The sequence below is a fragment of the Bombus impatiens genome, unplaced genomic scaffold (genome assembly GCF_000188095.3).
Source record: "Bombus impatiens unplaced genomic scaffold, BIMP_2.2 scf_0543, whole genome shotgun sequence".
In the NCBI taxonomy this organism is placed as follows: Eukaryota; Metazoa; Arthropoda; class Insecta; order Hymenoptera; family Apidae; genus Bombus; species Bombus impatiens.
Window position 1 is genome coordinate 1147353 of NT_176962.1, and position 15961 is coordinate 1163313.

The 15961-nt window shown below is 37.0% G+C and overlaps 1 protein-coding gene across 1 annotated transcript in view; it reads right to left on the bottom strand.

Moving 5' to 3' along the window:
- Positions 1 to 15961, bottom strand: part of LOC100741110 (amphoterin-induced protein 1-like) — a 336260-nt gene that overhangs the window by 179555 nt on the left and 140744 nt on the right. Inside the window, exon 4 of the mRNA XM_033321946.1 lies at positions 14718 to 14785. The gene's annotated coding sequence lies outside the window, so the exon portion shown is untranslated. The remainder of the gene's footprint in view (positions 1 to 14717; positions 14786 to 15961) is intronic.

A 15961-nucleotide genomic window follows, 5' to 3' on the forward strand; every position in this document is an offset into this window, starting at 1 on the left:
TTTTTCCTTTTCCCCCTTTTTTTTTTTTTTTTTTTTTTTTTTTTTTGCTTCCAGACAATTTCAATCAATACTCGGCTGCGCTACGCCGTCGGTTATTTGCTTCACGCATAGTTCTCCGCGCTCGAATGGCACGTGTATGAAAGAGACCCGAAGAAATGAAACGGAAATTCGCGAACGCGTTCGAGCCGTGTTTAGACAGCTGTTGATGTTTTTGGAGTTGTGAAATGTTATTTATGAACGACACCATTATAAATTCTTCAAACTAATTCAGCTAGATCGCCCCATATTGAACCTTCTAGACGTCTATTATTTTATTTTCACAAAATATTACTCACTTATTTATACACATGCTTACTACAAATATGTATATTAAAAAAATCTCCATTATCAAAATAGTCTCGTTAAACGCGAATGTTATCACACGGAGAAATGCCAATATCCACGTAGTGGAAACGTTAACATAATTTTTTCTCCATTTTTATCATGACACTGTCAATCGATTTTCCATAAAAGTAAATATGAAATACGAGTGAATAATAGGTGGTCATGGAGCGACGACAACAAAGTTATCGAAGGTAAACGGCACGTAACGAGGCACAAATGAATTCCATTAGCCACTCGACTTACCCTTCGCTCGTCAATGTACATACCTACATCCGTGCATGACTATAGCTCAATTATTGCACCGGGACCTCCACGCCGGTGGAGCGTTAAACGTATTCAGACGTATAGACAGCGTGGAGGCGTCGCGATAAGGTGCTACCGTTATACAACTTTACGAGCTAATCATACTCGGACCAATTGATTACCCAACGTAGCATGAAACATGCGAACGCGGCTGCCAGCCCGGATTCACGATGGAAATTAATAGTGTCCTATAAATCTGGATTTAACGGTACGAAGGTCAAGGCACTGGCGGAGAAAAGAATCGTCTCTCGAATACGGTAAATGATTTTCCTCATGAAGTGTGAAGTGGTTTCCACTTAAAGTGAATGTTTCTTTTCGTTTTATTGTTTACTGTTTTATTGGAAGAGTATATGTCTGCTTATTTGGGAGGAGATTTGATCGAATAATTAGCATATATCTTGATCGTATTGGATTTGGTACGTAATTCGTGTCGTATTTTTTAGAAGGATGAGTCAATAGTAGAGTCTCTCGGAAATCAAACTGATCCAACAAATTGATACAAATTTGGTATAACCGAATAATATTGACTAAAATTCGCGAGAGATATTTTATAGATTATTATAAATTGAATTTATCCATGAAAAGCAATTTTTTTTAACAAATTATCCCCATGACGTTGGTATTAAATAAAAAAAATCTGTACACATCTGTTCCCTGAAGTTTTATCGTGCGAATATTTTATTTTCATTGACGATTAACGCGTCATAAACATGGATGCAGGTCTCCGATAAAAGTAAACCTGCATATGCTGTACAGAAAATTGAATCAGGATTATGAACTATGAATTTACATGAATACTTTTCTCATTTTGTATATCTTTCTGCATGGTAGCAGATTTATACGCAAAACCCGGAACTATTTTTACATAACTGTTGTCACGAGGATTCCTGTTTAATTTACAGGATACACAATATTGTTCAAGTTTATCGAACATATTCTGTATCACGATCCGTGCCGCGTCAAAACAATAGATTATATTAAATTTCGATTATATTATTTTAAAATTCGATTTAACAGTACATGATTTTCCGCAAAATACATTTCACCTGCTTAAATAATTTTTGATGATACGTTTGACCGCTGTTATCGAAAGATTTTTATTATTAAAAAATACATATCAAATTTGGCACAATATTATTTGGAAATATATATTTCACTAAGGAATATCGAATATTTTTCAAAAAAACAATTTTCCATGACCGAAACCTGTCACTCACTGCGACAGTAACAATTTTCCCAATATCAACAGCGTTGTGTAACAGTTGCGCAGCCCTGATTGTCATTATATAATGGAAATCACGGAATGATTGCAACTGAAACAACGAGACGGGTCCGCTGACTAGCCGAACCAACGACCATACATGTAAATTACATTAAATATCGATTAAGCCCTTGCGTTCATGTATCGATAGGTGGTAAGAACCATTCTTCCACAACGTTTGACATCTCGCAACATAGATTTTCGATATTTAATACAATTGCTGCGATCATATCGTATTTGTGATACAAAATTCGTGCATTCACAGATCGATCAATATAAATTTGGAGATGTAGAAATATACAGAATACGTACAATATACAAGAATATATAAAATATCAAAGTTAGAATATGTACTTGATATAATATTTAATGAGTGAAGGAAATTTCTGCCTGGGTTCTCCTTTAGTTATAATCATAAAGTTTTGTGTATTGCTGATACTGATTAATATTCATTACAAAACTTAAACAAGCGCCATTCATTTACTAGAGCTATATCAGTTCATCGGTATACATAGGGCAACAAAATAGATGATCGAAGCTTGAAACAACATTCGCCATTCAGGTCAAGAGTACGTTAACTCATAAGCATAGGTAACACGGTCAAAGTGTAACAAGCGAGACACATCGGGCTGGTATAATTTCCAAAGTTGCTCATTGTCAGTTTAATTGAGTACTATATGCCATCATCCCCTGTCTCTTTAACATTTCATACTGTGACCACCTCAATGAGGACGCGATTCACGTTGTTGTGTCCCAGTTTTTTTCGAGCGAGCCGAGACGAGTCGCGATTCGATTCAATTGCGCGTGCAGAGACATCGACGACGCGTCGAGACAACGAGTTACGCCACACGGCTATCGAGCCGTGTACTCGATAAAGCGAATGGAAGCACGATCGAGCGATTCGCGGTCGACAGGCGGAAACGATAAGGTCGAAACCAAAAAAAAAAAAAAATTTTGTTCCAACGAGGTACTCCGTATCGAGAAGTAAATACGGATCAAATCTATGACGATTACGGGAATAAAATCGAAACTAAAATAATTTCTTTTTCCTACTAACGACATCCTACAGCGTTGAGAAATATGGATCGAATTTACGACGTAGAATTCAAAAAAATATTTTTTGATATTGAGAATCTACATTGAATAAAAGAAAAGTATATTTATTTTTCCAGCATCAACGTTTTCCACCCAGAAGTAAATAATGGTCAGATAACGTCGAATCTAAAAAAGAGAATTTTTTCTAGCAATTCCCACTTATGTACAGAGTGAGTTAAAGAACGTGGGAAGTACGGCAGAATCTGACTCAGTGCAATAAAATAAGATGAAAAATTTATATTAACATATGTAGTGACCAGGTCCAGTTTCAATAGAAGCGTGAATGCATCATAGGTTGTCGAGCTTGTTCGACTAGCTCATACGAATTTGTCGGCAACTTTGGTTGTCTCGTTGACGATGAGCTTCAATACTGTCAACTGACGTTTCATAGATAAGAGATTTTAAATGCCGCGTAACTAATCGAATGGGATCAGAAAGTGAGATCAACATGATTTATCCATTTGCCAAGAAATCGTTGATCAAGGTAATGTCTAGCATTACGAAATGATCTGTAACTCAGAAACAAGGTCATATATCGAACACATTTTTATACGAATGTTTCCTTTTATTTTATTGTACTGAATCTGCCGTATTTCCCATATCAAATCCATAACGATGTCCGGATAAAATCGAATTCAAAAAAAAGTTTCATCTATCACTAAGGTCTTACGTGTGGAGAAGTAATCGTGAATCAAATCTACGACGATGGCTGGAAACACGTATCGCGATAATTTCGTTCGAGTATCGTCATAAAAGCAGCTCGGTCGTATAATAAATATCGCTTTCCGATTCTGAATTCCGTGCTCGCGAATCCATTGCGTAAACGAGGGTGCGTCGCGTCGAGTCGTTTCCAACGCGGAGTCTCATTCGCCAGACGACAAGGAATCTCGTGTAAGTACACCTGGGTAATCCCCGTCGCGTAGAATCAAACCGTGGCGGCCATGTCGGAAATGTTCGACGTTCGAGACGCTCTTTACTTCTTCCGTGTATGTTGGTGAATCGACAAACCGACTGAGGCAAAAAGAACTCGTAAAAATCCGCACCCGCTAGCTTCGTGAAGAATTTAACGCTTTGTGCGATAGGTATGCCACGGGAAAACTTCGGAGACGTGTTTGAGGAACGTTTTATACGAGAAATATCGAGCTCATTGTACGGCGAACTGAGCTTGTTATTCAATTGCAAGGATATTAAAATATACTGATTTAATCTCTAATCTCTTGGTTCAATTTCTAACAAGATAATACTTTATACAACTAGTATTAATTATGTTTCTATCGTATATATATATTTCACATTGAATCCTTTTGCTCCTTTTTATGTATGTATACGATTTTCTTCAGAAAAGCAGGATCGTAATTGTCTTTTCTTAACCACAGTTAATACCTCTCTAAAGGAATTATATTCGAAGCTTATTTCACGGTGTTTTATAAATACGAAAAATTATGAGTGTGTGTACTTTTCCTTAAAAATTGAATTTCAGCACGTAAATCATATTGTAGAAAAATAAAGCAAACTATTTCAAATCTTCTTTAAGATAAAATTGCGTACCATAAAGTATCAGCCAATCTATAATCGAATCAAAACCATTCGACAATCCTCCGTTATTCATTAGTAACATTACGTACAATACGCGTCTCGAAATTCGAAAAATATCGAAATGGATGCACGCAGCACCGGTGGGAAACGCATGCGAATTTAAAATTCTCGAAATAGTAGCAAATTTGCGATACGTTCGAAACAGAAGCTTTCTAAGCGGATGACCTACATACTGGTTGCCCTGAAGTATTTCAGCCGGATCGATGAGTTAAACGCAGCGAAAGGGATCGAGCGTGCGGTGTGCACGCGTGCAACACGCGTATCCACACGGGATATAAAAGGGAATCCCTCGGCCCGCGACACCGATACTGTTTGTCCGACCGTGATTGCCGAACTGTGGATCGCGGCAATAAAAGCGCCCCATTGTCGTGGTCGCCCGGCTAGGCCACCGGTTTTTATTCGTAATGGAGACGTTGTTGCCCCGGAGAAATAGCGGCGCGAGCCCGTGAAATTTTTACAATTCCGTGCTCGCATTTTCGCCACGTTGCGCTCTGGCAAAAATCCCCTCGCATCTCTATCTTTCTTTCCGCTGCATTCCCTCCGTAATTGTAAATTATACGCGACGTATTTTTCCGGGAGAAACCGGGTCGAACGCGATACGGCCACGTGAGGCGGAAGAACGTGGCTGGCCGCTTTAATGACGGGCATATTTTTAATTAATTCCTGTCGGTGCGAAACGCTAGGGAACGCGACACTGCTACTACTATCACTTGTCTTTGAGGACATGCATTATGCTTTTTACGTCAGACGATCTTGCATTAGGTGACACTGTATCAGCAAATTGAGTATGTATGACGATCGGATGGGTATCAACCTTTTAGCGTGATGACAATTGAATTGTTTTTGAACTATGTTGTAGAAATGCTTTTCAGATGTTTCGTGTTTGTTTGGAGTTATATGAAAGTTTTTTGATTGGCGACATGCATGGGATTGTTTGTGAGCGATGTAACAGAAATGTGTTAGGTGTTTGAAGCCTTTCGAACTGTCTGCTATGGATAGATTTCTAGGAATTTTGCAAGAATTTAAAGAATGAAATTTAATATTATGTTGATACTCTGTAAAACGTCGATGTTAATCGTATTCGTCTGTAAGGAGACAAGATCAGTCAATCGACGAGTTGGCTGTCAGCAAACATACTAAACTGATAAATTCATGGTGCGACACGCTGTACTGAATAGCTTAAAAATATGTTTAAAGAAAAAGTATATATTTACTATCACAAACTTCTAGCTACGTTTCATTGTTAAAAAGCTCGTTCTTATATTGTTATATTGTTTCCGTGGCATGAAATAATCTGTTCCAAGATCATATCCGAAGCTCGAGTAATATTTTATTAAGATAAATGATTGAAATAATTGAGAACACAGGATAAAGGAATATTATATATAGCTCACCTCTATTCTTAATTTTCCATATATACTATCACTTCATTATATCTACATATAGCACGAATTATTTTATAGTATACAATACTAGATATAAAAAATATAGTACAAAAATGCAAACCGCAGAAGTTTAGAGAATGACTTAACGACAACAAGTACTTAAGTACTGAAATACTTAACGACACATTCTCGAAAGAAAAGAATATCGCAAATTACTACTATGTAAATAGCACGACAATCACATGTAATTCGATTTGTCCAATAACACTGTTATACCTTTACCCTTTCTCTTTTCCACACCTAATCTTGTTTCACCATAAAAATCTGATAACCATTCGACGAGATCGTTTGTGTGAGGTCGAGATCTAATAATGTGTCATTAACATATTATATAGGGTAGTACGGTATATGTCGGTTGACTACGCTCGCAGTTTACGAGCCACTCGTGTCGGCACAAATTCTAAAACAGTTACTGAAAATTTGCATGTCCGTGCAGGGATCTCTAGTGTGAAACGGATGTAAGAGAACTATTATTCAAATCCAACCTATTTTCCCCAGCACGAACGACCGCGGCGAATTAGACGCGAGACCGTCAATCGTTCGTGGAAAAGACGGTCGTTTTAAGGCCGATTATTCATGTCCCTTGTTTCGTCCACCGAAAACCATCGCGTTTAAGTGCATCGTTAAACGCGTGAATCACGTTCAGAAACACACGTCAAAATGTAAAACGGTAAACGTGATTCGTACGTCGATAGGTGGGCTGAAAATTCAAGGAGGAAAAAGATCCAAATTTATTTTAAGGGAACGGAACGGAATAATTGGTATAAAAATTCATTGAATCTAAAGAATCACAGGTACTGCAGTTAAATAGTTATTTAAGACGATAATTGAAAACGTTTTTGTAATGTAGACATTTATTCGTATACATTATCCGTTATTCTATAGAGTAAATATTCTATATAACGAACACACGTGCCTATATTTTTGTGTGGAAAATTGACCGACCCTTTGCAAATTGGTCTTTTTTAGAAGTGTGTCAGTTCTCGCTTAACGAATACTGCGCATTTTAACGGCCTGTTATATAGATGGTTCGTGTAATGCTGTTACATTTGCTTTAACTTATAATACGCGTGCTCTGGCTATGCGGTTTATTGCCAAAAAAATGTGTTTGACTCGAGGGCAATCGAGAGCAGTTGGTTAGTCGGTATTAAAAGCGAACCTTTCTGGACGACAAAGTTGCTAATTCGCTCACTACTGTTCGCTCTGGAGGTACATGCGTGGTTTTCGTTTAATTATGTACAGGGTCGACGATATTCAAATTTTTCTACCGTACGGACTTTCACATCGTCGAGGTAAAAAATTCTCCTCCAACGATTTTTCACGCGTGGTTCACACGACTTTTATATCTTTGAATTTTGCTGTAAAAGGTAACAGCCTCCTCTCAGTAAACGAGATAGTTCCATATCTTCGTTTTTTGAATAATTGCTAACATTGTATGCGGCTATACAAAATATTTCGTGAATACGAGACATAATGTAATTGGTATCTTTGATCTGTTAAATATATATATTTTTAGAAAATACCCCACTAACACCGTCCTTGATATCAAACGTAGTAGTATTTTTCCTCGAATTAAGGGCTTCTTACAACACTCCTGCAGACTAAATTTACATGTTATACATAAACTACATTATGTATCGGTGTTTTCAAAATACATAAATATTTTTAGAAATCTCTATTGATAATCTCGCTTCCCAAAGTACATGCACAAGTTAATTTCCTTACCATGTCGGAGATCCGTACATGATCCCAGTATTAAACTAATTTATATCCAACCATAAACTTTTATTTGTCGACTTCATTCACCAATTATTTTATTCACTCTAACACGATTAGAATAATTCGAATATTACACCACTAACCTAAAACCCATCGACCCGTATACAACTCATTCAATCTCCCTTCTCGGTTTCCCCGTTATAATACCACAAACCGCAAATAAAATCGCACAAGTAGTCGAAAAATCTGCTTTCCATCTGGCTTTCCGAAACTTTGCTGCACGTCCTGATATTCCCGGCAAAATTCTAAATGGGTCAAAAAGTGGTACGCAGTCGACCGATTGCCCTTTCGGAAGCACGAAGTTCGCGACGGTGAGGGTTGGTCGTACGAAAGGACTAGGGGTGCAGGAAAGAGTAGGGTGGGATACGTATACGAGGGTAAGAATCAAAGCGAATTAACTGTAGCGCTGGTATCCACTTCACGATTGACACTTTACCCGTAAATCGTCGGTCCCCTTCCAATAACAAGGATCCCAGCAAGGGAGTGTCGTTTTATCCCGAAACTCCCTAGGCTTCAAAGGGAAATCCCTGCGACTAACTCGCACGTGTATCACCACGCTTGCGGTAGCCCACGAAAGTATTTGAAAATGTCAGTAACACTATAGTGAAGCATGACTGTTACGATTAATTATATTGGTCAAATTTGAAATTAATCTGAAGGTGTATACCTTTGTATAGAAGTTACAAGATATTTACTGTAAATACATATACAAAAAAAAAAAAGATATGCAGCATGGCTAGCCATTTTAAATACGTAATATATATCAAATACGATAGGTTCCATTGAATATTGAGATTTATTAATACTAATAGATGATCGAATATTTGAATATCTTGTAGCTTCTACGAGTATTTTTCGAGATTGTTCTTAAGTTTAACCAATATAATCGCGACAGTTGCGTCTCATTACGGTGCTATTGAAATTTCCAAATGTTGTACATAATATATTCGGACAAGATTTTTACAAGTATGTGATTACTTTTTTGAGCCATTGTACTTTCAACTAAATTGCACAATCGGCGGAACTCGTTTTCGCTCATTTCTAATTACGATCCGTCTCGCAGAGGAAGCAATTATCGTTAACAGGTTCGGACGTTGCGACGATGTCGATGTCGATGTCGCTTTTTATCTCGTACCGGCTTGTTTTATTTTACGGGGAGAGTATCGGCCAATAAAAGGTCGTGACTGTCGTCGATATCGGTCGCGTTTCCGCCGGGAAGCGATAGCTGCGCTGCGAACATGTCCCCATGAACCGGAAGGAAGGGAATCCGCTGATACGTGAAAGCGCAGATGGATAAACCGCGGTGCACGGATCCATCGTGTAAATCACGATCCATTAGGGCGCCTATCGGGTTCCACGCGCCATGCCACGCCACGCCGCGTCGCGTCGCCATGTTCTCGCGCCCTCGTTGCTTCCTAAATTAAAGATCTGCTCTATACCATGTGGTTCTGCCTCCGTATTCAGTGAATATGGAAATTTCGAGACACGAACTTTGATTTATTCCCAAATATTGTTTGGAGCATTTCGAAAGTTTTCGCCGTGTTGAATGGGACACGCGTAAATTGATTTTCTGGCGATTCTATTATTTTCAGTGTTGAAGTATAGATGTAGCGTGTGTGAATGATTGGCTTATTTGATAGACAAATATTGGAGCGAAAATAGAAATACATAAAAGACAAAAAATAAAAACACGTTAAGAGCTATTGTGTGCCGGTAAATTGAATTTAGTATATACTCGTCTTTGTTGAGCTCCATCGCAAGTAGGTAGAAAATAGACGTAGGATTTAGCTAAATGAACTAAGATGCAGACCTGGGATTGTATAAATGCATCTGTACTTACTGAATTTTCAATATCAATTTTGTTCTATACTTTCGAATTATTTTTACATAAGCAGCATCTTAAGGATCGCATAATCGCAATTACAACTCATTGTGCAGTTCACAAGTCGAAAATCTCTGTTGGGAGAACCGAAACTGTCCATAGGAAATGTCAGTTGTTCGGTTTAATTTGACTATTGGAATCGTAAGCGGCAAGATCGGCCGCATTTGTATCACAGAGCACGCATAGCTGCATGTACGTTATGAAACGATTTCCTTCCCGTGGAATTTTCCTTGGAGTATCTGTTGAACATACGTTTCCAACGAATTCTCTCAACTGTCGGGTGCTAGACGCGCCGTCTCGCAAATTTGAGGTGACACGCGCGGTACGTAACATAACTGAGCGAATATCCGTGCCACATGAAATGCCCTTGTCAGCGTACACGCGAAAATACCGAATATGTTTAATATATATATACTATACTATCTTATTACAGTGGTATTTTGGTAATCGGGCGGTCAGTGGTATGAACGCGTCGATACTTGTGATTCGAGCTATGAAATATTCTCATAGAATTGGGCCAGCGATGCATGATCCATGATAAAATAACATTTAATTGTAATCAACTGTGATTAGTCAGTATATCTGTTGGAAAATTATCTTCTGTATTATAATTCTTCTACATTTACCGTTAGAGTTAAAATTAGTAACAATTAGAATAACAGATTAGTAATTGTAAATTCCTGTTGTAGGTTTTCATTGATTTGTATTCTTCATCGTGCACATTTATAACGGTGTAATAAGATCATCGTATATATAAGGTCTAAAAAACAGTCCTTACGATTTTTCAGACACTTCCGATAGTCGGTCAAAAAAATGTTTTGCGTACGGTATAAGTGGATCAACTCTCGAACTACTACAAATTGCAACATCAAGGATTTAAAACGAATTTTGATTTCGTTAAAAAGTTTCAATGTCACTTCTACTTTTTTAAACTGAACAATGCATTTTTTTATATGTCATTCGAAGTATTTTTTGTAATTATCTACAAAAAAAAAGTATGAAGATACTTGGATCGAGAAATAGTTGGTTTAAACGATCCTTTAACTTTAATATTGCAAAACTTATCGTATGAAAGACAAGAAAAGACAGTGTAATACTTCTTTGTTTTTATATTTTACTTGTCTTTCGTATTTTTAGATCACCTTATATAGTGGAATATACTTATGACGTTGGGAAATGATTGGATAAAATTGAGAGTAGTGCTTGTGTAATTCGTATTTGATCTAACATTTATATTCACAATTCATGCGATAACGTTGCGAGAATAGTATTAAAATATATAAATTAGTGATAAATTAATGATCGAAAGCAATACTTGTCATCTATTTATAAAATCAACTCATATATTATGAATTTAAATTGTGTATTTAAAGAGTCACAACCTGAAAATTACTATGCTTATCACTGTGCCATTAAACTTTATCACGCTGCTACCTACTACTACAAAGCAATTTACTTATAATACTTATTAGCAGTCGTTCCTTTCATTTCGACAAAAAATTATAATCGATCGTAATTTCCATTTCATAAATAAAATAAATCTCAACTGCAGAGGTTAACGACTGGTCGAATGAAAGGAAATTATTTACTCGAGCGTTAAGCAATAGTTTTATACGTAATAGTGCTATACATAGTAAATATTTCATAATTCACGCCGAAAAATCTCAATAAACACTAAAATAAGTTCAAATGGAAACCTGAAAATGTGCTGAATTGTAGATCTGTTCTACATTATGAATAAAGATAATTCAAATCATTTCTAAAAACAACAGAAAACTTAATGCACTGTTTAAATCATAAAATTTGTTTGCACTATTAAATCCATAAATTCTACGAATTACTTCATTATCAACCTACAGGAAAACGCGCAAATTTCTATTATCGGAAATCTTTTCACGAAATTTCTTTCTCAATAAAATTATACGGGAAATTAAGCATTCATTGAAAACCTGGCTCTTTCCAGCTCGTTGATTCACCTCGTTAAATGATAAACGTTCGTTATTTTGGAGTTAGCAATTGAACAAACGAGCTTATCCGCGTTTCTCGCCAAAGCCGATTAAAAAGTAAGCGAGAGCGTGAAGTAAATTAAAAAAAAAAAAAAGAATTCAGTATCGATCGCAATGAACAAGCGACACAATGAACCGCGATGAAAATGTCACGGAACGGGCACCAAAAACGCGTATCGACTTTCTCGTTGAAACAGAACGACGAAGGATACCGAACGAGAAAGTATCGCGAATGTCCCGCGTCGTGAGAGATCGCGTAATGAAAACACGACGCGCGCCGTTTAGCTGGTGTAGCTTTATAAATCTCATTCATATTTATGCGGTTTTACTGTGATTATTTCGTAAACGCCTCGTGAAATTTCCATCGACGCCAGAAAAAAAAACACGCCTCTATCTCTAGTCGTTCAATATTTCATCAACTCTTTAACCCGTTAAATGTTTCGCACATCTAATCACTTAAAACATGAGAAATATGTTTTAATAATATTAATAATATTATAGGTATCAAATAATGAAAATCCTTATTATTTTACGTGGCCTGAAAAAATTAATCTGGTAGGAGAAACTAAGCAATGTAGCTCTTATTAATTTAGTAAAAAGAAAAATGGAAATTGTAAATCTTATATATTAGCAAATTAATCTTTTGAATTTATTTTATAAATTAGTCGATAAATGTCGCATTTGTTTCCTTTTGAAACGTTACTAAAAGGTAATAAAAGTGCATTAGCCATTAAATAAAATGCCACTTACATTAATCATAAAAAATTATTATACTGAAGTTGTAATTTTCTCGAGTACTGTATATTCTTCTGACACAATGCACGCTCTCTGTGTATTCTATGCGAGAAATACACGCTAGTGTTGCATGTTTAAGGTTCGATAAAGTGGGAGTGAAAAATGGAAATGTGATAAAATTGAAATAAAAATTTTATATTATCATCTTGCGATATTGGAATACATGGTCGAATATAAGAAACACGTGTCACATTTTTGACACATATTATACGCTGAAATATGACTTTTTTAACGTTTTAGGATATTTTTCATCTGTCACGGTTTCCAGGCAGTTTAATAATTCACTTTGACGCACAAGAATTTAAAAACTGACGCGATAAAATGTGAAATAGTTCCAACGTAAGATATAATTGTTGAGATAATTTCATGAGAAAAAGCCTATTGGGAACTGTTGAATTACATTAGCTGATAGGAACTGCTATTAAACTTCATGTAGTGGATAGAATAATCGTTTCGATGATCGCAACAACTATTAATTTGTTAATAGGAAAACTGACGAGTAGCTCTTATTTCGAAAATTTTAAACACTTATCTGATTCAAGGAAATGATGACCGAGGAACTATCGTGCCATGTTCTCTGTATTTATCTGCCGATATTCTTTGTAGAAAAGCTACTTAATGAAAGAGAAAATGTATTGAAATAGATTTCTAAAATAAAGTTGTATAAATAAATTATCTATAAATTTATAATAGAGCCCCATTCTTCGTTATTTCCGATATCATCTTACCTACCTAACCCAAACGCATACATATAAATCTTTTTTCTGTTTTAAAAATTTTCAGAACTTAATGTCACTTGAACAATACTACTACTTCACATCCTAAACCTTCTTTAATTGCATTCTCTATCCCCTGTTAATAAGCCTCGCTACTTTGCAAGGGTACAATTTTTCTAAAGGGCCATGAATTTTAATTTCCAACGCGTAAAAATTTCAGTTGAATTCTCTAACTTGGATTAAAAAGCTTCGTTGTATATAAAAAAAAAGTATAACTTTCCTAAAGAGTTACAAAGTTTTAATTTTCAACGTTTGAAAACGAGTCTGTTAACTATATGAACATGGTTGAGTTCAACGACGCGAAAGAGAAATTTATGCATAAAAGTGGATATAAACACGACCACGAATGATGCGTTTCTAACAACGCGATGGTTACTGCGAAATGAAACGGCGACCCGGAGACGAATTTGTTACGGTGGGACGGATTAATGAGGCGATTATTGGAAGCGACGAATTTCAGTCCCAGTGTAGACCTGTGATCACACGTCACGGCCAACTATTTTATCGCCGGTGAACCGACGATCGGTGACCGGTGAAACGCCATAATAGTTTCATTAAAACGTTCCACCTCGATGAGTGTGTGGCTTATTATCGGTCTTTACGAGCAGAGAAAAATAGCTTCGAACACGTAGATGATCACTCAACGCACTAAGTATTATGCTCAAGCGTGATGAAGTTCGTTACTTCAAGGTTAGAAGTCAATGACGGATATAAAATTGGATTCTTTGAGTTAGTTATTAGAAAGTAGAATGATTTGTTACTAATAGAGAGGAATATTTTTAAACGCAAGTGATACAAATATAGATTAGAAATACAATTGATCGAAATGGTATCCTTTTAATTAGCTTCCGAGACACAGATGAAATCAATGAGATTTCGAAAATACGAATTTGAAAGTTTGAATATTTGAGTATTTAAATGTTTGGAAAAAGTTTAAAAAGTTGAAGGTATGAATATTTAAAAATTTAGATATTTGAATATTTGACAATTTTTTAATTTTAGTACGCGAAGAATATTACAACTTTTCGCCGTGCGTAAGATGTCACTTTCAATAGAAAAGGGAATGTCTTGAAAATGCTAATTTGCCATAATGCATTATGGCAAAGACAAATCATGAATATGAAAAAATCGATGACGTTGCTGATCGAGAAAAAAATTAGTCGGATAATACTATTCCCAGGAATATTTTAATTATCTCGAAGTGAACCTTAACTGTGCTTTACAATAAATGTGTAGAAAAATTAAGATTATTGTATGTCAAAGTATAATTATATTTCAATTCTCAACATAATTATCTTTAAATCTCACATAATTATATTTAAACAAGAAAAACTGTGATTTATCCTAAAGTTCTACTAAAACACCTTGCAAGCACTTTTAAAATACAGTACTTACCATTTTCTTCGAGCAGACGCGCAAAATTGCCCTCCACTTTCTCCACCTTTCTTATTTCTCACCTATACCTGAAAAAACACATTACGATTTAATAAAATCCCAACAGAAAGACACAGACATCAACAAATGGAACATTCATAATCCCTTTTATAGCTTAAATCACTCAGACGACAAGCTCTATCTCATTTTTCACCGTTGATCTAAATTTTTACGCTTTTGAAGGGATTTCTCGATTACCACTTCACCGAAACCGAGAAGCTACTGCGAAGGTGATGCGTCGCAGGGATGTCGATTCGATCGCGGTAAGAAAGGGTTACGAAAATAGGTAGGCCTCTGGCGAAAGAGGTGGAAAGTATCTGCCTCGTCCCCGGAGCTGTGATAAGATGCGAAATGGACGCCTGTCTTTCTTCGGAGACTACGAGAACCACGCGAGCGATGCTACGATAAGCCGATCAAAGAACTCAGCCAGGGAAGGTTGATAGTGTATAGTTCCGCGTACGTGAAGGCCGCGATATGGATTTTCACTCGAGACGGAAGAAAAGCATTCTCGTGGCCATAACAATACCGTCGTTCAATTGCTCTCGTTTTTCGACGAACCACTTTCGATGTCACGAGGAAGACGAAAGAATGCTAGCGCTGAAGAGACGAGGCTACGCGGCGCATATATCGGACAGAAAGAAAGAGACGTGGGTGGTTGGTGAATGGCACGAGCCAAAGGAAGAGGAATATAAGGTGAGCATGCTTTATCTTGGCTGACGTAGGCCAAGAAACGTCGAGTTCAAGCTGTATCGTTATCTTAGCAGCGATAACGATAGAATGGCCATTGCGGGGGTAGCAGCGTTGGGTGCTGCAGCAGCGCGCACGCTTGGTTCCATGTACAGTGGCCCGGTTCGATCCATCATTCACTCGTTCGAGTGCGCATCCCAACGTACAACCTCATGCAACCGCGTATACACACGCTTCAATGAAAGGAAGCTGAATCGACTATAACGTTCAGAATCGAATGAAGGAAGGAAACTATATCTGCTGGCAAGGACTCTACTACGTAGACAACTACGTTGACGCTAACGTTAGGTGAAGCATCGCGTTGGTGTGCATCGTTGTTGCCGATGTTTTAGACGCGTACAGCCGGGTTACTTTACTGACCACCGGCCATGAGCGCGATGTTTCTCCAGATGAGTCGGATATAGTGGAAGAGCGGTTAGATTTCCCTCAAGCCACTGGCAGGCCGCCTCGTTTATCAA